Raw genomic sequence first — 26198 nt, forward strand, 5'->3', positions numbered from 1 at the left:
AATATTTGAGTATCAATTTCTCCAGGAAAATATACAGATGACCAACAACCACATGAAAAGATGTTCAACATCATTAGTCATTTAGTGAAATTCAAATCAAAACAATGAGATACCACTTTATACTACTAAGATGGCTAGAATCAAAAAGTCAGATAACAAATGTTGGTGAGGATATGGAGAAATTTGAACCCTCAGGCTTTGCTGATGGGAATGTAAAATGATGCAGCCTCTTGGAAAACAGTCGGGCCATTTCTCAAAATGTTAGACATAAGCTGCCATACAACCCAATAATTCCACTGCTAGTGTAGATACCCAAGGACATTGGAAACATATGTTTACACATAAACTTGTACATGAATGTTCATAACAGCATTATCCACAATAGCCAAAAAGTGGAAAGAATCTATATGTCCATCAGCTGATGAGTGGATAAAAAATATGATATCTATATCTATGTTTGTATGTATGCTCATATATGGTTCTTAACCTGAAGTGTATATACATATACACACATGCATACACATGGAAATATTATTTAGTCATAAAAGGGAATGAAGTACTGATACATGCTGTAACATGGATGAACCTTAAAAACATTATGCTAAGTGAAAGGAAGCAGTCAAGAGGATGACAAATTATATGATTATTATTATATGATTCCATTTATATGAAATGTTCAGAATAAGCAAATCCATAAGGCCAGACAGTTGATTAGTGATTGCCAGAGGTGGGAGAAAATGAGGGGTGATTTCTAATGGATACTGAGTTTGGGGGTGGTTAAAATGTTCTGGAATTAGTGAAAATATTTGTGCAACATTATGAATATACTAAGAATACTGAATTGTACACTTTAAAGGGTGAATATTATGATATGTGATTCATATCCCAGTAAAAATTGTATAAGAAAAAAAAAAGGGAGTACAGATGGGTTCCATGTATTCTCCATCTAGTGTTTTCCAATGGCTGCATCTTGCATAATTAAAGTAGAATATCAAATCCAGGAAACTGGCATTGATATAATGTGTGCATGTAGTTTTATGCTATTTTATCACATGTAGATTTGTGTAACTACCACCACAATCAAAACCCAGAATTGTTCCATCACTACTAAGTTCTCCTTCATGCTACCTCTTGATAGTCACACCCAGCCCCTTTTACCCCACCATCTCTAACCCCTGGCAATCACCAATCTACTCCCCAATTCTGTAATCATGTCATACCAAGAATGTTATATAAATGGAATTCTATAGCATGTGACCTTGGTATTAGATTTGTCACCTGGCGTAATTCCCTGGAAAATTATCTATGCATATATCAAGAGCTTGTTTCTTTTGATTGCTGATACAATATGAATGTACCAGTTTGTTTAACCACGTACCTATTTAGAGCACTTTTGGTTGTTTCCAGCTTTTGGCTATTACAAATAATGCTGCTGTGAACAATAATGCAGAGGTTTTTGTATGGACATGTTTTCATTTCTCTGGGATCAATGAATGCCCACAGGCGGAATTGATGGGTTCCATAGTAAGTGTATGTCTAGCTTTTGAAGAAACCACCATACTATTCTCCAAAGTGGCTATACCACTATACATTCCCACCAGCAATATGTGAGATTTAGTTTATCTACATCAGCATTTGGTATGGTTACTATTTTTTTTTTTCACTTTAGCCATTCCAATTGGTATGGAGTAATAACTTATCATTTTCTCCATTTGTATGTCCTAACTCTTACTGATGTTGAACATCTTTTCATGTGCTTATTTGCTATCCATATATCTTCTTCATTGAAGTGTTTTTTTCACGTCTTTTGCCCATTTTCTGATTGGATTGTTTGATTTTTGCTATTGAGTTTTGAGACGTCTTTATATATTATAGATACAAGTTCTCTGTTAGATACATGATTTGCAAATATTTTCTCTTACAATGTAATTTGTTTTTTTATCCTCTTTTTAGGAAATTTTGTAGAGCAAAAGATCTTAATTTCGATGAGTTCAAAAATTATCTACCTTTTGTATGATAGATTATGCCTTTGATGTTAGATCTAAGAACTCTTCATCAAGGCTTAGGTACTACAAATTATCTCCTATGTTTACTTTTAAAGAGTTTTCTACTTTTACATTTTACATTTAAACAATTGGCCCATTTTGAGTAATTTTTGTGTAAGGTGTGAGGTTTAGGTCAAGGTTCATCTTTTTGCCTATGAATGTCCAATTGCTCCAGCACCATCTGTTGAAAAGTGATTTTTCCTCCACTGAATTGCTTTTGCACCTTTGCCAAAAATAAGTTAGGTATATTTATGGGTCTATTTCTGGGGTATCTATTCTGTTCTTTTGATCTGTGTGTCTATTTCTCCACTAACACCACACAGTCTTGATTACTGTCCCTATATAAGTCTTAATATCATGTAGAGTGATTTCTCCCATTATGTTCTTCCTTTTCTAAATTGTTTTTAGCTATTCTAGTTCCTTGGCTTTTCCACATGGATTTAAAAATAATCTTTTTAATATCTACAAAAAACTTGATGGTATTTTGATAAGAAACCTGTATTTCAACTTCAGAAGAATTGACATTTTTACTGTGTAGAGTCTTCTTATATGTAGACACACTGCCTCTCCATTTATATAGATCTTCTTTGATTTCTTTCATCATCATTTTGTAGTTTTCATCATACAAATCCCATACCTGTTTTGTTAGATTTAGGTTTTTCACTTTTTGAGTGACTGTAAGTGGTACTATAATTTTAGTTTCTGTGTCCACATGTTCTTGAATAGTACATAGAAAATGCAGTTGGGTTTTTTGTATGTTGATCATGTATGCTGAGATCTTCAAAAAGTCACTTAGTTGTGGAAATTCATTTGTTCATTTGTTTTTCAGGTTTCCTAGCATTTTCTATGTCAACCATTGTGTCACCTGCAAATAGGAACAATTTTATTTCTTCATTTCTGATTGGCATGCTTTTTATGTGTTTTCCCTGCCTTAGTGTGCAAGCTACAACTTCCAGTACTTGTTGATTACAAGTGGTGACAATAGGCATATTTGCTTTGTTTCCCATCAATAAAAGGAAAGCATTCTGTCTGTATGTTTCTTGGTCAAGTAATATAATTCTTTAAAAATACTGCTGAATTCAATTTGCTAATATTTTGTTTATTTACCTAATTTTTAAATTTTATTTTCAAGTTGGTTAACATACAGTGTAGTCTTGGCTTCAGGAGTAGAACCCAGTGATTCATCTCTTACATATGACACCCAGTGCTCATCCCGAAAAGCTCCCCCCTTAATGCCAATCACCCATTTAACCCACCCCTCCAGCAACCCTCAGTTTGTTCTTGGTATTTAAGAGACTCTTATGATTTGCCTCCTTCTCTGTTTTTATCTTATTTTGCCTTCCCTTCCCCTATGTTCATCTGTTGAGCTTCTCAAATTCCACATATGAGTGAAATCATATGACCTCTGTCTTTTACTGACTGACTTATTTCACTTAGCATAATACAGTTAGTTCCATCCATGTTGTTGCAAATGGCAAGATTTCATTCTTTTTCATCAAGTAGTAGTTCATAGTATAGTATATACTATATATATGTTATATATATATATAATCTCACATCTTCTTCATCCATTAATCGGTCAATGGACATTTGGGCTCTTTCCATAATTTGGCTATTGTTGATAGCACTGCTATAAATATAGGGGTGCATGTACCCCTTCAAATCAGCATTTTTTTATCCCTTGGATAAAGTCCTAGTAGTGTGATTGCTGGGTCTTAGGATAGTTCTATTTTTAATTTTTTGAGAAACCACCATACTGTTTTCCAGAGTGGCTGCACCAGTTTGCATTCTCATCAACAGTGCAATAGGGCTCCCCTTTCTGCACATCCTTGCCAACATCTATTGTTTCCTGAGGTGTTAATTTTAGCCATTCTGGCCAGTGTGAAGTGGTATCTCAATGTGGTTTTGATTTGTATTTCCCTGATGATGAGTGATGTTGAGCATCTTTTTATCTGTCTGTTTACCATCTGGATGTCTTCTTTGGAAAAGTGTCTATTCATGTCTTCTGCCCATTTCTTCATTGCATTATTTGTTTTGGGGGCATTTTGTTAAAGATTTTGCTTCTATAGTCATTAGGGATTTTTAAAAATATTTATTTATTTTGGGGAGAATTCAAGTGGGGGAGGGTCAGAGAGAGGGGACAGAGGATCCATAGAGGGCTCTTCACTGACAGGCTAACAGCAGTGAGCCCAATGTGGGGCTCGAAGTCACAAACTACAAGATCATGACCTGAGCTTAAGTCAGATGCTCAACCGACTGAGCCACCCAGGGGATGCTATTCATGAGGGATATTTATTTGTAGTTTTCTTTTTGTACTATCTTTATCTGGTTTTGGTATCAAGGTAATATCAGCCTTATACAATGAGTTGAGTGTGAGCTTTCTATTTCCAGGAAAAGATTATATAGAATTATTGTTAATTTTTCTTAAATGTTTGGTAGAATTCTTCAGTAAAGCCATTTTGGCCTGAATATTTCTTTAATGGGAAGTTTTTAATCACAAATTAAATGTATTTCATTGTTATGGGGATAATAAAATTATCTACTTGATATTGTGTGAGTTGTTACAGTTTGTGCTTTTCTAGGAATTGGTTCATTTCATCTAAGTTGTTAAACTTATGAGTTTAAAGTTGTTCATAGCACTCCTTTTTCATTCATTTGATGAGTTCAGAGTTTGTAATGATATCCTATATTTAATTCCTGATATGGGGTGGTTTGTGTCTTCTCTCTTTTTATCATCAGTCATGCTAGAAGTTAGTCCATTGTATTGGTCTTTTCAAAGCACCAGCTTTTTGTTCCATTTGTTTTACTGTTTTTTTTTTCTATTTTGAATTTTATTATTTTCTGCTTACTTTATTATTTTACTACTTCTGCTTGCTTTTGGGTTTACCTTTTCTCTTCTTTTTTTAAATATCTTATAGGGAAAGTTTAGATTACTGACTTTATGTTTTTTTTCTCTTTTCTGATGTAAGCATTTAGTGCCATAAAATTCCCTCTTATCACTGATTTAGCTGCATTATACAGATTTAAAAACTTTTTTAATGATTATGTATATTTTAGAGAGAGTGGCAGACAGAGCACAAGAGGGGGAGGGGCAGAGAGAGAGAGTGAGACACAGAATCTGAATCAGGCTCCAGGCTCTGAGCTGTCAGCATAGAGCCCGATGTGGGGCTGGAACTCACAGATTGCAGGATCATGACCCGAGCTGAAGTCAGATGCTTAACCACCTGAGCCACCCAAGCGCCCCTGCATTATACAGATTTTAATGTTGTATTTTCATTTTCATTCAGTTTAATGTATTATACATACATAAACTATCACCATCTACTGTTGTGAACATTTTACCACTTCAAGTGAAGTATAGTAATTCTACCTCCTTTTATGACCCTGTAAACACCACCATTTATAACTTTTAAAAATATTTCCACTACCTACATGGAGAGCCACATTAAACATTGTTCTATTTTTTTCTGTAACTAATTTAGAAAATTCAACAGGAAGAGGAAAGTTAATTATATTTACCCGTATTTTTACTCTTTCAACTATTCTTTCTTCTTTCCTGATATTCCAACATTTATTCTTTTAGCCTTTCTTTTACATTTTAAGAATTTTACTTAGCCATTCTTTTAGTATAGGCCTGTTAGTAACAAATCACTTAGTTTTCCTTCATCTGAGAATGTCTTGTTTACCCTTCATTCATGAAGGATATTTTTGCTAGATAGAGAAGTCTGGGTTGACAGTTCTTTTCTTTTAACTCTTGAAAATACTGTGCTACTTACTTCTGGCTTCCATGGTTTCTAATGTGAAATCTACTCATTTGAACTATTTTCCCTCATAAGTAATGTGTTTTGTCTTGCTGCTTTCAAGATTTTTTCTTTGTCTTTAGTTTTTAGAAGTTTGACTAGGTGTGTCTTGGTGTGGATTTCTTTGGCTTTATCCTGTTTGGGATTTGCTCAGCTTATTGAATCTGTAAGTTTAGGTCTTTTGACAAACTTGGGGAATTTGTGACATTATTTTTTAAGTAGGTTTTCAGCCTCATCTGTATTCTCCTCTCCTTCCATGACATGGATTCCAATGACATGAATGTTAGATCCTTTGTTATAGACCTACAGGTTCCTAAGCTTCTCACTTTTTTAATGTATATTCTCTCCATTGTTCAGATTGAGTAATTTTATTACTTTGTGTTCAAGTTTAAGTATTTCCCCTGTCCCCTCCATCATTTTTAAGCCCATCTATTGAGAGTTTCATTTCAGTCATTGTATTTTTCCACTCAAAAAATTTCCACTTGGTTCTTTGTTATATATTCTATTTCTTTCCTAAAACTTTTTCCATTTGTTTCAAGTATGTTTGCCATTCTTTTCTGAGAGGTTTTTGTAATGACTACTTTAAAATCATTGTTATAATTTTAATATCTGTGTCAACTCAGTTTGGGCATCCATGGCTTTTCTTTTCCATTCAGGTTGAGATTTTCCTGTTTCGTGATATGGCAGGATATTTTTTATTGAAACCTGGACATTTTGTGGATTATCATATGAGACTCTGAATCTTATTTAACTCTTCTGTTTTAGCCAGAGTCCTCTAACACTGCACTGGCAGAGGAAGAAAGATACTCATGGGTTGGGATGGAAGTCGAGGTTCCCTAGTCTGCCTCCTTTGATGCCCCAAGGTAGGGAGGAGTGCCTCATTACTGCTAAGTAGATAATAGGATTTCAGCCCCCCCCCCCCACCAGATCACCACTGACAGTGGGAGCAGAGAAAGCCTCATCACCACCAGGCAAGAGATAAAAGTCTGGGCTCAGCCTTTTCTGATACCATCCCAGTCAGTGGAGATGGGGAAGCGTTAGGACACCTTGTAATGGCCTGGTAATGGTGGAAGTCTAGGCTTCCCATTCAGCCTTTGTTGTCATGAGTAGAGGTAGAGATCATTTTTTTCTATAGTGTTAGGTTGGAGTAGAGTGACTGTTGTCTATCAGTTTTCTATCTTGCTATATTGCTTCTTTTCTGGTCCTTTGGCCAAAAGAGAATAAGATTTTGTTGGGGCTGTGTCTTTTAACTTTTTTGTTTGTTTGTTTTGGGCTATGTTCATTGGTGTTTCTGTTTTCTGGCTTCTCTAGCACCCAGGGAACTCACCACTCTGTTATTCCTTGGGTGTCGAGTTTCTTAGCTATTCTGCCTTCTTTCCACCTTTCAGAGTCTTCTTATGTTTGTTTTATATATAACACCCATAATTTTTAGTTGTATGTAGCAGGAAAAATCAGGAGAAATGTGGCTATTCCTCTCATCTAGAACCAGAAATCCCCCTTTGTTACCTTTTTCTCCCACTTAAGAAAGACCATAAGGAGAACCATAAATATTCTTTTTGGGTTTTTTTTGTGGCTTTTACAAAAGTAAAGAAGAAAAGACAGGAAATAATTTGCAATACTCAACTCTTTAACTGTAATTAGTGAGTAACAAATAGTTCATAACATCCATAGTGTCTTGACAAGAATTGAGAAGATCTGTACTCTAGTTCTCAGATTGGAAGATGCTGATACAGTGATTTCATTCAATACCTGCAGAGATCAACCCCCTCTCATCCTCTAAACTTGCTTCCAGCCTTTCCCTTACTCATGCCTACTGCAATTCTGGTTGGGGGCAGTTTTAGGAGTGTGCCCACAGAACCTTGGTACCTGGCCTCCTCTGTCCTATGAATATGGGCACAGGGAACAGGTAAAGAAGTTCAGGTCTAATAGATCCTTCCTGGCCCTGTCCCTGGGGCTACTGTGTATGGACTCTCACCCCCAGAGGCTTTGGCCCTTGGGATCATCCCTCTTATTCATTTACAGCCTGTCCTTTTATTCTCAGCTCCTTCCCCACAGAACAACCCCCCCCCCATACTACCCACTCCCTAATGGCTCAGGGAAGCACATTCCATACTCCTTCTTGGGGCTGAGGCCAAGGAAGTAGTGGCAGCTATTCAAGAATGCAGGTTGTGTGAGTGAGTGTGTGTGTGTGTGTGTGTGTGTGTGTGTGTGTGTGTAGGGGGAGATCCTGCCTGCTTGCTTGGCTGGAGGATGGGGGTGGGGGATCCCCCAAAGGGGAACAGTTCTGAGGGCTGTTGAGAGAGCTATTGAGGCCAATGAGAGGATAACAGCATGTGTCATCTCTATCCGTAGAGGCTTCAGTCTGGGGTGGGAGCACAGATATTACTTCTCTGTTTACTTCAGTCCTGGTATTACTGAGGACACTGCAGTCCTCCCTGCTGTGCCTTTTGGGACCAAACCTACCAGAGAGCCTTGATAGACTAGGCTCATTGGGACCAGACTCTTGCCTGCACTGTAACCTCAACTCTTCCACTTGCAAAATGAGGGTAATATTCTAGGAGACTTTATGTTCTGGCTTCAGGGGCTTCTCTGAGGGCCCTGTCAATTCTATCCTGGCACATTCCCAAATCTCAAATGGCCTCATGCCCTTTGACTGGGTACATAACCATTATTGTGACTGTACTGGAAAGTTAGCCATTGTTGGCTTTTTAAATATGCATTTGAATCTGCCATAGAAAATATACTTTAAAAAAATCCCAAATACCCAACCAAACATTTCTGCATGCTTTGAATTTTGGACTTGCCCATGGACCATGTAAAGGCCCCACAGACCACCACTATTCCCTGGACCACCCCAGAGTACTGCTGTCCCAAAGGAGGTCTGTGAATGAGCCTTGGAAACTGAAGTGGAGCCTGGGGAGATGGCTTGGGGAGGGAGTTGTCCTGGGACAAAGAAGTGAGTCAGGGTGGCAAGTACCAGAATTCTGGTGGAGGAGAGCCAACAGCCTTCAGGCCTGCTCAGATATGCCTAATAGGAAGTGGGCTGGGTAGTCCGGAATGGAAGTCAGACTCTGGGTGGAAGAAGGCACCAGGCTAACTTGCTCAAGGGGTGGATCTCAAAGGGAGAAAGCCTCAGATGCAGAGCCTAGCCCCCACTGCCAATTGCCTATGGGACAAACATAGCCAAAAATCATAGTTATGAAGGGAGCCTAGAAAAGGCCTGAGCTCATGAATTCCGCACTCTTGCAGGAAAGTCCAGCCCCGTAGAGGGGTACAAATCATTAATCCATTCATTCAACAATTAACCCATCTACTATGTGTTAGGCCCTATGCTAGATGTCAGGGATACAGCTGTGAGCTAAATAGGGCCCACCCTCAAAGGATTCCCAATCAGTGGGAAAGACAGGTAAACAATTACGATAGAGTTTAGTCAGAGAGCTATGGGAGTTCAGTGGAGAAGACTCAACCTAGATGTTGGGGTCAGGGAAGCTTCCTGGAGAAGATGTCTAAACTGGAAATTGAAAGGTAAGATAGCATTATCCAAGGGAAGACAAGGGCAGAAAGGAGCAGTGGTCTCAGCAGATGGATCAGCATGTCTAAGTCCTATAGGAATAGGTCACAGTAAGCATGACTAACCAATATTATTGTCTCATCCCCTAAGTTTGGGCTTTGCAGGGTTTGTCATGCCTTATCTATCCCCAGGCTTTTGAGTTGCCTCATACCAAGGATGTTAGAGACCCTACTAATTCCTAATTAAACCTGATCCCACAGTAAAATGAACAGTTCTGGGCCCAGGGACTTCTGGGTGCATGTGGGTGAGAGCAGAGTCTCAGGGAAATCAGGGCCAAAGTATATAGGGACCAGCCACAGTGACCCTTGGCTGGGGAAGGATGTGGGTTGAGGAAATGACAGTGCCTGCACTGGGTCAGTGACTACTTCTGGCATGGTACTTTACAGTGTGCAAGTACTACATCCACCACCATTGTCTGTGAGGCAGTGGTCCTGGAGGGTACACCTGTAGCAGGACTTAACCACATCTGGGCATGGGAAGAGCATTGCAAGATGGACAATGACCTGCTTAAGATTTTTCAGAGGGAAGTGGTGAGGCAATGACTTCACATGTCTGTGCCTCAGTGTCCCTCTGCAGTCTCCAGATTTGACACTCCAGCAGGTGGCAATACAGCTAGAGCTTGGCTCTAGGCCCTCTAGGGAACAAGTTACTACAGTGACTTTGCAGGTGGGGCAAGTGTTAAGCAGGAAGCTACCCTGTTGGCTGGCATATCAGAGTGGGAGCCAGGGGCAACCAGTGACAAATCACTCTCTTGTGTCTCCATCCAGAACAGCTTCCCCTTGGCAGGAGTGAAAGTCAACAAACAAGGGCCAGAGCAGCCGCAGCCCTGTGCAGGCTGCCAGGACCAGGCAGTACCCCTGAGGACCCTGGCAAGCCTAGGTATATATTTAGGCAGCTGCTAAGGCCTCTTGCCTCCACCTTTGCCCTTTTTCCTACTAAGAGATGGCCTGGACTATAAGGGAAAGCCCCACTGGGGTCCACTCCTGATCTCTGGACCAGGCCTGGGGATGAGGCCTGTCTCCATCCGGTGCAGACAGGGTGTAGCCTTTTCCCTCTCCCTTGGACAACCCCTCTAGCCAGGATCCAACAGCTGGATTTTTCTGACATTTGTGGGCCTGGCTGACTCCAATCCAGGGCTACTGTCCCAGATCTGCCCCTTGTCTACTGTCTGACTCCTTTGCTTTCTCTGGACCTCAGTTTAATAGCCTGATGGAGGATGGTCTTGGTGGACTCTTAAGGGTCCTTACAATCATGAAATTCCAGGAGTTGGAGGTTATATTTCAGGTTCTGGCTTTCTTTGCCCATGTTTCAGGAGAACATTGAATGTGAGCAGCTCTCTCACCTCTGGACTTCTAGGCTGAGCATTATGCCACCTGCACTGGCCTCCCTCCCCTAGAAGAAACTTTCCTCAACCATCCCAATTCAAACCTTTCTCTCACCTTTTCTAGAACCTCCTTCACTTCTGGTGGAGCCTGGACCACGTAGGTGTCTGTGCATTTACAACCACATGTATTTCTACCTGTGTCCATATCCATATGTGTACATAGAGAGGGAAAGTCACTTCTTGACGCCCTCTTCCTTCAGGGTTTACCCAAAGCATTTGTAGACAGTCCTATGACCAAAATGCACAGTCATCTCCACACGGAATTTGCCTTTCTTATTCTTGGTTTCCCTACCTGTTAAAATTCTCACTTCACAGGAATTTATGAGACTTCACTCCTTTCATTCATTCATTCAGCAAATATATATGGAACTTTTTCTGTGGGGTCAGACACGGTTCTAAGTGCTGAAACTAAGTGAGATAATGTAAAGTGCTAAACCTCATGTTGGGCATGTGGCAAGAGCCCATTCGGTGTGAATTTTCTCTCCTTCATCCACACAGTAATTAGCTAACATCTATGGATCACCTACTATGTGCCACACACTGCCATAAGCACATTTATTCTTATATTCCTCACAATGCTTTGACATAGGCATTATTATCATCCCCTCCATATTACTTATAGATGAGGAAACCGAGGCACAGAAAGGTGAGGTAATTGAGGGTCACATGGCTAATAAGTTGCAGTCCAGCCCAAAGTCCATGCTCTTCACCACTCTCTGACTAGAGCTTGCCACTTTTTCTGTAATTAAGGCTCAGCTCATAGACCCACAGTCACAAGAGAAATGTGTGTGCACATACACATACATCATGAATACACACATTTATGCTACAAATATGACTGCTTGTGTTCAGCGGCCCAGGCCCAGTGCTGGCCCCACAAACAGGAAAGAGCACAACCTCCACATATTTGCAATGCCTCCTCCCCACCAGACCCCAGATGCACATCCCCTACCTCATGCCCTGCTGGACATGCAAGCATTTGCATGCATACAGACAACAGCCCCATACACACACCCCTTCTTTCGCTTTTGTGTGTAGAGTAAGGGAGAAGAAAGGAGAAGGAATTTTATCTGCAATGTGAGGCTATACAGTGGGTTCAACAGAAGTAGTCAAGGTCAGCAGGTAGGGAGTGGGGAGCTGAGAGGTTTGCCTTGGCCAGAGACAAAGTGTGGGAGAGGGAGGCAGCAATAGCAAGAGGAGGAGAAGGAGGGGGAAACCCAGTATCTTGATAAACCATGCAAGTCAGAGAGGGTGGATGTAGGGATTGGACTTGCAATAACTTTCTAAAGCCATAAATTTTCACTGGCTGCCTGAAGCCCAGAGCATGGAGTCTAGAGGCTGAAAACCTTAGCAAGTTCTGAGACAGCTAATTTCAGGAGCAGCAGGGTCAGAGTCTAGGTCCTGAGTGAGGGGAAGGGTGCAGAGATGCCCAACCTTCTGGGCTCCAGCCCTGTGCCCTCAGCATGCAGGTGAACATGGCACCCTGCTCCGGAGTCTGTTTCTGGGTTACCCTGGAGTGCCGGCTCCCTGTGTGGCTGCACACTTCTGCAGATGTGGGTGCTTGTATGCCTATGTCTGTGTGTGCTTGTGTGTGTGTGGTGAGTAGCAGAATAGTTTAAGAATATGAGCTTTGGAGTCAGGTGGAATGAGTGTCCAAGCCTGACTCCACAGCTAACCAGCTGTATAAACTTGGGCACATTAGTCACACTTTCTGAGCCTGTATTTCCTCATCTATAAATGGAGATCATTGTAGCTACCTTATAAAGTTGTAAGAATAAATTGATATAATGCATGTGACAGACTCAGTGCTCAATAACCTTAAGGATTATTGTTATGTTGGACCTACCAACCCAAGAGACCCCCAAATTTAGACCCAGGGGCCACGAATCCATAACTCCCAATAGAGGTGGTCACCACCCTCAGACTTCCTCCATAGTCCTATGTCTTCACCAGCAGGCATGGTTGGCTGTCCTCTTCCTGCACACTCAGCTACTCAAGAGCCCACCAAAGGCCCATTCATAGCCCCACCTAAGGTAGCAGACACAGAGGATATATTCACACACCTGCATAAAGTACTGTGTCCACATGTGCCTGCACATACCTGCACGCACATGTGCACTCACACATCTATGCACCTGGGTGGTTCATGCATGTTTTCATGCATAATTGCATGGGTGCAGGTGCCCACACATGCTCTCTGGAACACACACATTTGAAACTGTGATCTTAAACAAATTTCTGCCCTCTCTGGGCCTCACTTTTCCTATTTGTTGAAAAGGGATAATGTTGATCCTTGCTTTAGCCAGTTGACAAGGACCTTGAGTGGATCAAATTAAATAATGGCCATGGAAGTGTGAGGTAACATGAAAAATGCTATGCAAACACTGTCATCAGTTCTGTCAACTCTGCCTCAAAAATAACTCCTAAATCCATCTTTCTAGTTCCCATTCTACTGCCACCACTCTAGCCCAAATCACCATCATGTCTCATCTGGACCACTACAGTGGCTTCTTCACTGGGTGCTCTATTTCCACTCCTGCCACCCTACAGACCACACTACCAGAGTGTTTTTACCAGAATATGGCTGATGGGACCCCTCCGCTGCTTAAATCCTTCAGTGCTTTCCTTTGATTCCAGTTCTTTCTTATCATTTCAGAAGGTGTTTGACACAGAGATCAGGCTCTGTCTGTCTGCCAGACTACCTGAGGTCCTGCTTCTGTATTTACTGTGATCTTCTACCACCACCTTGGGCAAGTCATTTTACTTTACTGAGCCTCAGTGTCCTCATCAGGGAAATGGGGCTAATGATAGACCTTCCTCTTACGGTCAGTGAGGACATTAAATAAGCTGATACCTATAAGACACTGAAACAGGGTTTGACACAAAACTACCACTACTAGCACACAAGACTGACTCCAGAATTCTTCTCAGTCTGGAATTTGCTGACTTTTCCATCCTTGGCTTGAACAACACCTTCCTTAGGAGGCTACCCCAGAATCCCAGCCTAGGGCAGGTGTCCAGTTACAATCCCAGGGCACTATGGGCTTCTGTAGCAAAATGCTCATCCATTTGTAACATTTTGTTCAATGTCTGTCTTCCTCACTGTCCAGGAAGCTCCATGAGCACAGAGCCATGATTATTTCTGCCCATAGGTACTGGCACATAGTGGATGCCCTTTAAATCTTTATGGAGTTGATGACCTTTCTAACACATATCTTGCATCCTCAGAGAAAGGCAATGACTTCCAAGGAAGGAGAGGGAGATGGATGAAATAGAAACTTGGGACCTGTGTCCAGTGATGGCTACATGCAAAAGGAGGCCAGGAGTTTGGCAGAGAGACAGCAAGGGTTCTTGTGCTCCCCATCTTGGGTCAGAGCTAAGAATTTTGACTAAAGATGAGTCCTCAGACTTTTCCAAGCCCAAACCTGTTCCAGGAGCCAAAATACCAGAAAAGGAGGGTTTCAGAAGGAAGGTAGGAATAGAACTCACATTTCTTGAGCACAGACTCAATACCAGGAAGAAAGCTGTCTGCGTTTTTCTCATATTGTCCTTTAGAGTCTGTGGGCCACTAAAACTATGCCACACTGCTGGCCCAAGGTCTAGCACTGGTACCGCTACCTGGAGCAGTACTAATTCCACTTCACATTTGCTCACTCTGAGGGAAAGCCAGGTACAGACATGGAAGACCAGAGGCTGAAGAAAACCCAGACAAAAGACAGAGACATGAGGTACAGATTGTGCAGAGAGGAAAGCAGAGCATGCAGAAGAAAGATAGATGCAGGGGGAAGTAAGGGTAAGAAAGGGGAGGAAAAGAGGGTGAATGAGAGTCAGTGAGAGAGAGAGTAGTAAGAGGTAAAGAGACATGTCTGATAATGGGTGGTGCCCTTTTTCTCTTCTGATCCCTTCTCTGCTTGTGCCCATGATGGTAATGAGATGGTGAGGCTGAACAAATACTCCCAAGCCTGCTCCCACCAAACCATGGGCCAGTCTACATGCAGGGTGAAATGAGAGAGCCAGGAATCTGAAACCTAGAGCCAATTGTTTCCTTTTTGGTTGCAGGCCTGGTAAGGCAGGGTTGTGGGCACTGGCTTGAGGCCACTTGGGGGCAGGCACTAGCATTCTGGCCAGCAGCAGGAAGCAGACACTGCTGCCAGGGGAAAGCCTTGCTGCCTTTACACTAACTACAGAAAGGAGCTCTTTTCCAGGCCTGGCAGAGGGCTGCCCCACTCCTCAGGAGGGTGTGGGCATTCCTTAAGCTCCTATCTCCAGGGGGTCTGGATTGCTCAGTGATGGGGAATAGCTCCTGGCTCCTTTGAGTACTTCTTGTTCCCACACACATTTCCTGGGCCCCTGCTCTGGACCAGGCACTGATTTAGGCACTCCACACACAGCTTCATTTCATTCTCAAAACCACTCAAGAGAATGTCAGTGGTTTCATTTTAGAGTTGAGGAAGTGACACTCAGAGAGGAAAAGTGACTTTCCCACAGTCACACATCCAAGGAGCAGTGGGCAGGACTTCAGTCAAGGTCTACGTAGTTGCAGAGTTGATGGCTCCAATCCATGATCTCCTGGAAGAGAAGGGTGGAAGGGTCAGAGGTACCACACCTGGCAAACCCTATGTAATGTCCAATAGAAAATGTCACACCCAGAAGTGGTCTCAAGGGCAAGCAGGTTCTAATCTAGTTTCTCAGTTGAAAGGCGAGGAAAATGGTGTCCAAAAGGGGAAAGGGCTTGACTTGCCCAGGGCCACAGAACCTAGTAAGTGACAAGACAGAGACTGGAACATAGAAATAACTCAGGTGGGGAGTCCATGGAGTGAATTCAGGGATGCCAGAAAGGCCTTCAACATTTTGAATTCCAAAACTCTTGGCATTTGAGGTTCATTGTCATGTTTTTGTGGAGCTATTGGGACCACATGTTGGGATTTGAGGTTGTCCCAGAAGATCCATGCTGCTTAACTGCCACTTTGACCTGTGAACCCTGCCAGTCTAGGGCCTGGGAGTGAAGGAGAAGCAGATGTCTTGGTCACTGACCTCTCAGACTCATGGTGGCTCTTAAAACTTTATCCAAAAGTAGTGTCTCATAGGGGAGCAGGAAGGCCAAAAGTTGATGCAGAGCCCCTCACAGAAGAGGCAAAGGGCTACCTGAGTGAGCCTCAGCCAGCACTATGGTCTAGTGCTTCATCCCAGGCAGATGAACCCAAGGTGGCAGTCCTGGCTGGGGCAATCCCTGCCCACATCTCTGGACTTGTGAGAGCTGTCCTCCTTGGAAGCTTTCCTTTGAACTCCACTAATGGAGCCAAGCTGTCCATAAGCCCATGCAAATCTCTGCCAGATGTTACCAGCCCACTTCCCACACCCAGGGAAAGATCTGCCCTACTGGGTGCCGGGAAAGGGGCTGGCAAGAGGCCAGTGAGGCACCCCAGGACTTGCCCCATGAGGCATCTCCCATCTCTGCAAGGCCTGCTGAGAGGGAAGCTGGCATTTACCGCCACTTTGCCCCAGAGCAGAGCCCAACCAGGAGATTTTCCCGGTTAGGCCAGTCTAAGCTCACTCCCGACTCCACACAGGCCTGAGGAGGTGACAACCCTATCGACCAGCTCCTCCTGGCCTCCCCACCCCCCCCCCCATTTACATCTTGATTACATTCCTTGGGAAGCCATCCAGGCCACATTCCGTCTGGCAGGCTTCTGGGAAGACCCACAGAGTACTATGGCAACGCTGGAGGGGCCAGGCCTGCCGGCCAGCCAAACAACAGCCAGGAGGCTGGGGAACCTCCCTTCTAAGGCCAGCCTGGATTCCTCAACTCCGCCAACGCCAGCCAGCCCCCACTCGTCCAGTGTGCTCCTACTTCAGCTCTCCTCACCCCTGCCCCCATCTCCAGCCAAACCTATACATACCCCCCACCCCCCCTCCCACAGGGCTGGACAGAGTGCCAAGTCCAATGCCCAGCTCCCCTTCCCCAAGGCCTTGGAGAGGGCTGCTGTATTCTTCCAGTCACTTCCCCAAGCACACATATCCAGGCCCCAGGAAAAGACAGTGGAAGGTGTGTGGTCCGGTGCAGCCATGATGCTGCTTCTCGTGAGCTGTTCACTGGGAGTGCTGGGCCACAGATGTAGCTTTCAAGCCTTTTCTTTATTCTTTCCCTTTTTAAAAACAGGTCTTGATGAGGATCCCCAGTAAGTCAACAAGAGTAAAAAATAATTGATAAGTTCCTCAGATTGTTTGCATTTTCATAGTTAGGGAGAAAATTTCTTTCTTTCTTTCTTTCTTTCTTTCTTTCTTTCTTTCTTTCTTTCTTTCTTTCTTTCGCTTTCTTGCTTTCCTGCTCTTTCTTTCTTTCTCTCTCTTTCTTTCTTTCCCCTCTGTGGAATGCTAGTGGCACCTCTATAGACTCTCCAGGGCTGCTCAGAAAATGAGGGAAAACTTCCTCCTTCAGAAACCCTTTCCAAACCATTCCACAAAAGAAGCAATGCACCTTCTTGCTTTTTTCCTGTTCCTCTGGCAGGAAACAGTCACTTAGGAAGGCCAGGGCCAGAAGGGAGGGGAGCAGAGGTTTTCTCCTCTAACCCCTCATTATTCCCCTGTTTGGGGGCAGAGGATAGAAAGTAGTGTAGCTCCCATACTCCAAATATTTGTCTCTCTCCTCCCCTCTCTTCCTCCCTCTCCATCCTTCCTCCCTCCCCTCCCCTCCCCTCCTCCCTTCCTTCCTTCCTACCTTCCTTCCTTCCTTCTTCCTTCCTCCCTCTTTCTTCTTCCCTTTGTCCCTACCTCCTTTTCTATTTTTGCAGCATAACCTTTTCAGCAAACAAAACCTGTATGAAAGCCCAGTGTTGCATCTTGTAATGAATGCTTATTTTCTGGTTAGAGGCATTGGAACACAATAGTTCCACCCACTGGGCTCCCACTTGTGCCCCAAAGGCCCTGGAGGCATCTTGGGGTCTCCAAGGAATGGAATTTGAAAACTACTGGTGTTTTCAACTCTGGCAGTCTGAATAGGTACCCTTGCTTCCTCTTAACATGTCCCCACCCTTTCTTCCTCATCTTCCCTCCCTTCCTTCCTTCTTTCTTTGGCCTTATCTTCTTCCTTTTCATTCCTCCCTGTCTCTCTTAGTGCTCATGGACCCACCAGGCAGAGCCTTGAGTCCAGTCTGGCACTGCTTTTTCTGCCTGGGGCAAGTGTGGAGGGGCCTCATTCCAGCACTGGGCGGTAATTTTGGGTCCCTGGCTTGGCCAGATAGTGCTTGCCAGTCATGTGAACACAGGCCCTGGAGCCAGGCATTCCTGTCCAGCCCATTAAACTGTAATCAAGGCAGGGGTGGTGGCATTAACTCCAAAGGGTAGTTGAAAACTTTGTTGTTGTCTGGAGAAACTAGGGAAGGTCAAGAATGTCAGGTGTAGGTACATCCTTAGAGAGAAAACCCCTCCTCTCCCACTGTAGGCTGTGGGTCCAGACATTGAGGAAGCTGTGGGCTAGGATTCTGCTTATAGGCCAAAGCCCTCTAAAGTGCCATTCTGCCATGGAAGTCTTCAGAAAGGACTTGTGAAAGGGCCCTATTTGGCCACAGATAGGAGAAGCAAAGGCAGTTAGGAGCTGAGTGCCAAGATCTGAGTCCAAAGCCTACACTGGCTTCCCTGTCCCCACTGGGCTCCAGTCACCTAGGCTATTGCCTTTGAGGGGTGACTATGTGCCAGACACTGTGTCAGGCACTGTGGATATAGTTGCAAACAAACAGACACAAATCCCTGGCCCCATGGAGTTGACATCTTAGGGGAAATAGATAATAAACAAAAGTCGAATAGACAGTGAGAACAGTATAGAGAAAAAGGGGCATGAGGAACGGGTGGTGAAAGAAGAGAGCAGTTTTTTTAATGTTTATTTACTTTTGAGAGAGAGACAGACAGACAGACAGAACATGAGCGGGGGAGGGGCAGAAAGAGAGACACACACAGAATACGAAGCAGGCTCCAGGCTCTGAGCTGTCAGCACAGAGCCAGATGCAGGGCTCAAACCCACAGACCCTGAGATCATGACCTGAGCCAAAGTTGGACACTTAACTGACTGAGCCACCCAGGTGCCCCTAGAGAGCAGTTTTAAATATATTGGCCAGGGGTCTCACTGAGAAGGTGACACTTCAGCAAAGGACTGAAGGACTAAAGGGAGTGACTGATAAGGATAAGATATCTGGAGGAAGACCATTTCACTTAGAGGGAAGTTCAGAGCAGGGGCCTAAGGTGGGGACATGCTGGTGTCTTTGAGGAACAGCAAGGTAGTGGGTCTGGCTGAGCAGAGCATTGGAGGCAGTGATCAGGTATTCTAAGAACTTTAGCTTTTGCTCTAAGTGAGATGGGAGCCTGGTGTAAGATTTGCAGGCAAGAGAGGGACATGATCGGACTGAACCACATTAAGACATCTTTTTGGCTATTGAACCTAAAATAGACTACAGGGCAAGGACAAAAGCTGGGTGGTTGGGCAGGAGGCTTCTGCAGTTACCCGAATGGGGATGGTAGAGGGATTCTGGATATGCTTTGAAAGTAAAGCTACCAGGACTAGATGTGGGTGAGAGAGTCAGAAGTAGCTCTCTGTGTGCCAGGCCTTGGATCGAGTTCAGGGCATATAGAACTAGGCTGGCCAGGGTCCTGCCCTCCAGGAGCTGCAGTCCAGTGGGGCTCAGAGATCCTACAGGGTACCTGGAACTGTTTGCAAGATCAGGGGGAGGTGTAACCCTGAAATGCTGAAGGTGCAGAGAGAAACTGATCAACAGAGGTTGGAAAATAGCCTAAAATGTGGTCAGAGAGTCCCAAAGAATCTCAGGTAAAGGAAAAAGAGGTTGTGTGCCTGGGCTGTGGTGAGCAGCCTGATTTCTATGTCAAAGTCATGCACTCCTTTTCTCTCAGGGATGGAGGGAAACTGGAGGCCTTTGAAGCTAGTTCCCTATGGGAGTCCTTTGTGAAGCAGTGCCCCAGCCATTCCCTTACTTGCTGAGCCAGTCAACAAACATGGATCAGCCACCCCCTAAACTGTGTCAGGCCAGACTGAGTTGACCAGTCATTCTGTCCTATCCTATGGGACTCACAAGACTCCCTGGATAGAAAGAGAAGTTGCAGCACTAGGTCAGGGCTGAGAGCTGGGAATGGGGTTGGCACTCAGGGCATGCCTAGTTTTCCTATCAAACCCATTTTTCAGACCAGTCCCCTTTTTTCCTTTGCCCTGGCCATCTCCAGAAGTTGAACTTCCTCTGTTCCCTGGTTCTCTGGAGGGCAGGGGTGCAGGGTGCAGGTCTATCCTGAGCCAAGCCAAGATTCATGAGCTTGAGGAAGGGTGACTGAATGAGAAGCCAAGGCTTCCCCAGCTGAGGGATACAGGCCCCTTGGCCCTGGGAGAGGAAGGGGTCAAAGTCCCTTGGCTGATACATGATGCAGAACCCTAGGTCTACACTCTTCAGGCCAGAGTCATGTGAAGGGCCCATGAGTCACCTGTCATTTAATCTACTAGTACAGGACAAAGAGAGCCCATGGGGCACTGGCCGGTACTCTCTGTTACCATCTCACTACACGTGCTTGTGTCAGAAAGCGTACTGGTAGTTCCAGATTCCACAAAGCCTGGAAATACCACCACCACCAAGAATTATCATTTATCAAGTCTTTCTGTGTGCAGACACTGTGCTGTACACTTTACATGTATTTTCTCACAAAAAGCCCCACAGCAAGACAGTGAGGTGTTATTAGTATGCCCGTTTTAGAGTTGGAGAAACCAAGGCTCAGAAAAGTTGAGTTCCCTGCTCAGAGCATATAGCTAGGAAGAAACAGAGCTGGCATTCAAACCAATCCAAGAACACATGCCCATTTTGGTTCAAGGTAATTTAACTATGAGCCCAGAGTCACAAAACCAAACTCCCCTGGCTACTTTTGGTGGAGACAAGCAGAAAAGGATGGAAGCCCCTCTTTTTTCTTCTGTCTTTGCTGGTTATGCTGAAGCTGTGGAGACTGAGGCAAGGGGCCCTCCATCTGCTAGATCTAGAGATGCAAGGGCTGGGGCTAGGGGATCCAGAAGGGGAAATGTTTTAGCTTGAAGATTCAGGGTACACTGGGGGATTGTGGAGGAGGGTGTCCCAGGGAAGGAGGATCATGCTACAGACTTGGGCAAAGCCCCCCAAAGCTGCAATGAGGGTCTGACCTGGCTCCAAACCACTGTGGTCTGGCTCCTTCTTGTTAGCAAGGAATGATGAATTTGAGAAATTACTGGAAGAATTGGGGGAAACAATGAATTTCCTCATCCACACTCAGGGTGGGTTTGGGGAGTAGGGAGGCCTCTCCAAAGGCCTGAGCCCTATTCTTCAAAATTCTTCACAAAAGCCTTTATGGAGTGGGTAGTATTACTGGACCTATTTTCTAAATGAAGAAACTGAGGCATAGAAAAGTTCAGGAGCTTGCCCAAATGTACACAACAAGTGACAGAGTTCAGATTTGAACCCAGGTAGTTTTGCTGCATAGCCATCTGCTTAACTCCCTGCTTTAGGCCCCAGTGGGTGACTATCTCAGAAGACCTAGCTGAAGTACTCCCCAAATTCCTTCTCTGGTGGACAGAGGAACAGGGCAAAGTTCTGAGAAGTGTGGTGCTGCCAGTCACTATCCATATGTGGAACCATGAACAAGCCATTTCATCTCCCTGAGCCTCAGTCTTCTCATCTGTAAAATTGGGCAACAAGAAGACTCCAGAAAGATTGCATATGAAGTGCCTCTTTCCCTGTTCCCCAGAAACAACACCTGGCTCAACCTCACATTGTTGGGCCTTGATGGGGCCTGAATGGGAACTGCTTCATGAGTCCCCCAGATTCCTGGTAAGTGTTGTCCTACTAGGGCCAGCACCACAGGTTGGCTGGACTGGAAAAGGTGGGGCTAGTGGGGGTGGATCTGAGGTCTGGACCTGATCTCTTGTCTTAGTCCTGGGCTCTGATATGTAACAGTGACCCAGACCCAACCTTGCTTACCCTTGTGCTGGTGCCTTGATACCCTTTCTAGTGCTTTGGTGACCTGTCCCCTGAAACCCTGAGGACTGGGCTCTGCCTTGCCCTTGCTAGTCTCCTCTAGGACTGGAGTCCAGCCTCCCAACCCCTCCTGGGGTCCCGGTGCCACTTCCTCAACTTGCCAGTTGCTGTGTCCTCCCTCAGACTGCAGACCCTACAGCTTCCAGTAGGTCCTCCTCTACCAACTATGTCTACAACCTTACAGACACCCCTGTGGTGCAGAGGAAGAATTTGATTCTTATCTCTCCTCTCTGTTGAATGAGTGAGTCACCACCCCACAAGAAAAAAGAAGCAAGGAGTTTCCTACTCCCAAATGCAATGGTCAGAGCCAGAAAAGCTTCTGCCCATCGCTGGCATGCCCTCAAATGTTTCCCTCCCAGGCCCTGGGGCTGAAAGGAGTGCAAGAGGAGTGTGGGAAGCTACTCTTCTGCCAGTAGAGGCGATCTTGTTTGTGCCTGGCTCTGGGAGGTAGAGGTCAAATCTCAGCCACAGAGGAGCAGAGAAGGTGGGGAGGAGGAAATGCAATGAGTCTGGCAGTGGTGAAGCTTGGGCCAGGGTTGCGGGGTGGTAGGGGGGTGAGGGGGTGGGGGGGCGGGGGTCTGGTCTGAGCCCAGGGCTATTTCTGTACAATAATACAGGGGAAGAGGGCCCAGCTGACAGGACAGTGATTAGTCTTCAGGGAGCAAAGGGGAATATTCTGCCTATGAGCCTGGGGCTAGAGAAGCTGGCCTGAGGCCCAGTCTGGTGAACTGGAGCAATGATTTCAGAGGCCCGGAATCTGAGGTGAGCTGGGCCCATAGATGAGGGAGCAGGGAAGGTGGGAGCAAGGAGAGGGGAGCCAACCACCCCCCTGGTCCCACCTCCTTGCACAGGAGGCTGAAAAGGGGGTGTCAGCTGGCCTGCCCCTGCTGTCTGCCACCAGGGGGTTATCTGGCTGTGTGTGGGGGCAGAGTTTCTGCAATCCACACTTCCTGGGCTCTGGCCTGTGGGGGAGATGGCATGAGAAAGAGCCAGGAACACAAGGCTCAGAAACTTCAAGGGAAGAGTCAAACTTGCTTTCTCTTTCCCACAGGATTTACAGTCATGGGGTCTAGAATAGGAGGTGCTAGAGGTCAGGGAGTGGGAAGGGCTGGCAAATCACATTTCTGAAGTGCTGACTCTATGCTGTGCCTTTTGGTATGCATTACCACACTGCCGTCTCCTGCAAACCAGGTGAGGTAGGAGTGATCAGACTTGGTTTGCACTGACAAAGCTGAGGTGCAGAGAGGCAAAGTGATTTCTCTAACATTATGCAGCTAAGAAGTGTCAGAGCCTTATTTGAGCCCAGGTCCATCTTACTTCAAAGCCTGGCTTTGGAGACAGTATAGCAAAGTGAGAGGTTTAAGAGTCTCTGGTCTGCAACTACTCGCTTTCAATCTCCCACCTTTCCCTGCCTACTGCAAGTTACTTCACCTCTCTTAGCTTCAGTTTCCTCATCTGTGAAGTGTAGCTAATAATAGTACATACCTCCTAAGATTGTTTTGAGGATTAAAGGAGTTAATATGTATGAAGTGTCTAGACCAGCACATGGTACACAATAACCCATCCATAAAAATTATCGTATGAGTATCCACAACTGTCCTCTGTGGATTCCCTTAGAAGATGAAGTGTGGGAGAGGCACGGAGTTGTGAGGAGGAAACACAAGGCAGAGGGTTGCTCCAATACCTTTAGAATTGGAGTCCTCCCACATTTGGACAATAGTATCAGAAGTCTTCAAATGGGGAGCCCTTGTGACCCAGCAATTCCACTTCTGGGAATTCATCCTAAGGAAATAATGGGGCAAGAGAGCAAAGATGTATGTACCAGGATGTTCATTTCCAGAATGTTCATTAGAGTGAAAAACAGGGACTTGTTTAAATGAATTATGGCATATTAATACACAGCAGCCATTAAAAACAATGATGTCACTCTTTAGGTATTGATATGGAAAGAGATTCCTGATACAGTTGTTAAGGGAATCAAAGCAGTTTGCCACACTGTTGGTAGGCAGGGTATAGGAGAGGAGGTGTTAGGTCAGGACTGGGGAGGAGAACTCATTCATATTTATGGACCACATGATATTTGTTTACTATGAAAATCTATTACCTTTATAATTAAAAGAAAAGCAATAAAACTATTTCCATTTTGAAAAAAAATAACCTCAAATATCCAGAACCTTCCAGCTGGAAAGCAGTCATCCATATAAGTCCTCTGGGACTTCAGATGAGTTGTTCCCTGGGCATGAGTGACCTCCCCTCTCAGGAGCAGATCCAGTGTTTCACATCCTGTTCTCCCTGAGGTGGGGGAAGTAACAAAAGAGTTGTTAGAACCAGACAATCCTGGCATTTGCTCCTAAGACAAAGATTCAAAACCAACACAATCCACCAAGGCCTACATTACCATCCATCTTCGTTCATTCATTCATTCATTCATTTGACAAATATTTCTTGAGCACATACTGTGTGCTTGGACTAAGTGATGAGGATACAGCAGTGAACAAAATATACAAAAATCCTTTCTCTCATGGACTTTGTGTTTTAGTGAAGGCAGACAATAAACAAAATAGATAATGTAGTCTATGGGGGTGGCGATAATGCTCCAGAGAAAAATTAAAACAACCAATGAGAAGAGAAAATGTGAGGTACAACTTAAAATAGAGTGGTCAGGAAACGCTTCTCCAAAAAAGTGACATTTAGGTAAATACCTAAAGAAATTGAAGGAGCAAACCATGTGAATAATTGGAGGAAGAACCTACCAGGCAAAGGGAAGAGCAGATTTAACAGCCCTGGGGCCGGAGGGTATTTGTATGTTGAGATATAGAAAAGAGTCCAAGAAGTGTTAGCAAAAGGGAAATAAGTGGTAGGTGAATTCAGAGAGGAAATGAGCATTAAAGCAGGCAGGACCGCATCAGCCATGGTAAGGCGTTGGGTTTTACTCTGAGTGAAATGGGAGCCAGTGTAGGGTTTTGAACAGAGTAGTGACAAATATTTAACATGGTCACTTTGGCTGCTATCATGCAAATAGGCTGAAGGAGGCAGAGTCAAGGAGGAAAATGGGGAAGCAAGTGAGGACATTGCTATGACCTGCTATGACAGTAATCTAAGTTAGAGGTGATGAGGCTTAGAGGTGATGTGGCAATGGAACTTGTAAGGGGTAATTGATACCATAGTTCCTTTCTGTTCTGACATTCCAGGTCCAGATTCCCCACCAAATCCAGAATGAAAGGAGCAACATTTCCTCTTTAGTGAGAAGAAGACATACAGTGTGTCTCAGTATAGAGGTATCCTTAGTCCCTCTAAGCCTCAACCTGATCCTAGGACTCCATCTGCACCTCAAACCTAGGCTAAGACTGTCAACTCCAAGAAGGAATGAGCTTTTGTCTGTTTGGTTCACTGATGTACCTTCAGTGCCTACCACAGAGTTTGGCGCTTACTTGGCACTGAATGAATGAATAAATGAACAAAGCGTATTGTGGACATCTAGAGGAGATAGCAAGGAAGTCAGCCAGATGGTGAGAGGAGAAGGGTGGGGATTGGTGGGCATATCTGACCTGCCTACTCAGCCAAACCCTTGAATATCAGTCACAGGCCTCAGAATATATACACAGGCACAGATGGGCCCTTCCTCTCTTAGCCTGGCTGAGTGTGAATGTTAGCCATCTCGTTGATTGGTCATGGGAAAAAGAGAAGTGGCTGCCTTGTTTTCTTGCTTGGGCAGGATCACTTCTATCTTAGGAGTAGAAAAGCAACTCTAGAAGAAAAGATAGAGTCAGGGTCCTGACTGGGGAACAGGAACTACAGATAGACTGAGTCCGAAGCTTGGGTCCATCCTAATTTCGGAAAACAAAAAGAAACAGTTTTTCATCCTGCCTCTCTGTTCTCCACTCTCATATCCCTGCCCTCCTGACACAATCCTTCTGCCTCCCCTAGGAACTTCATTCCCATTCAACAATATGCCTTCCCAACCTCTTTCTCCTCCCTCCTGCTGATTCTTCTTCAGACTCTTCACCAGTCCTCTCATTCCTTTGAAAACCCCACTCCATTAGTGAAAGCTCCCCTTAATCTTAAAACTATCTCTAACCTCCTTTCTTAACACCAATTTGATTCTCTGCAGACATCATCGCCCTCCTCTCTGTAGTTTGCTACAAAATTTCACTTTCCCTCTACTTCAAGAGAAGGGAAGATTGTCTATCTCATCAAACCATAGGTAACCATTTTCCTCCTATGTTATCCATTGGTATGCCAGTAATTATTATTAATGTGATCCACGGCAGGTCTTACAAAGACTTATCAAGCATGTTTCCAATAAGATAAGGAAGGAACTATATCTCACTATTGTTTTATTTTGCACAT

Source organism: Felis catus, chromosome X (assembly GCF_018350175.1).
Source record: "Felis catus isolate Fca126 chromosome X, F.catus_Fca126_mat1.0, whole genome shotgun sequence".
NCBI lineage: Eukaryota > Metazoa > Chordata > Mammalia > Carnivora > Felidae > Felis > Felis catus.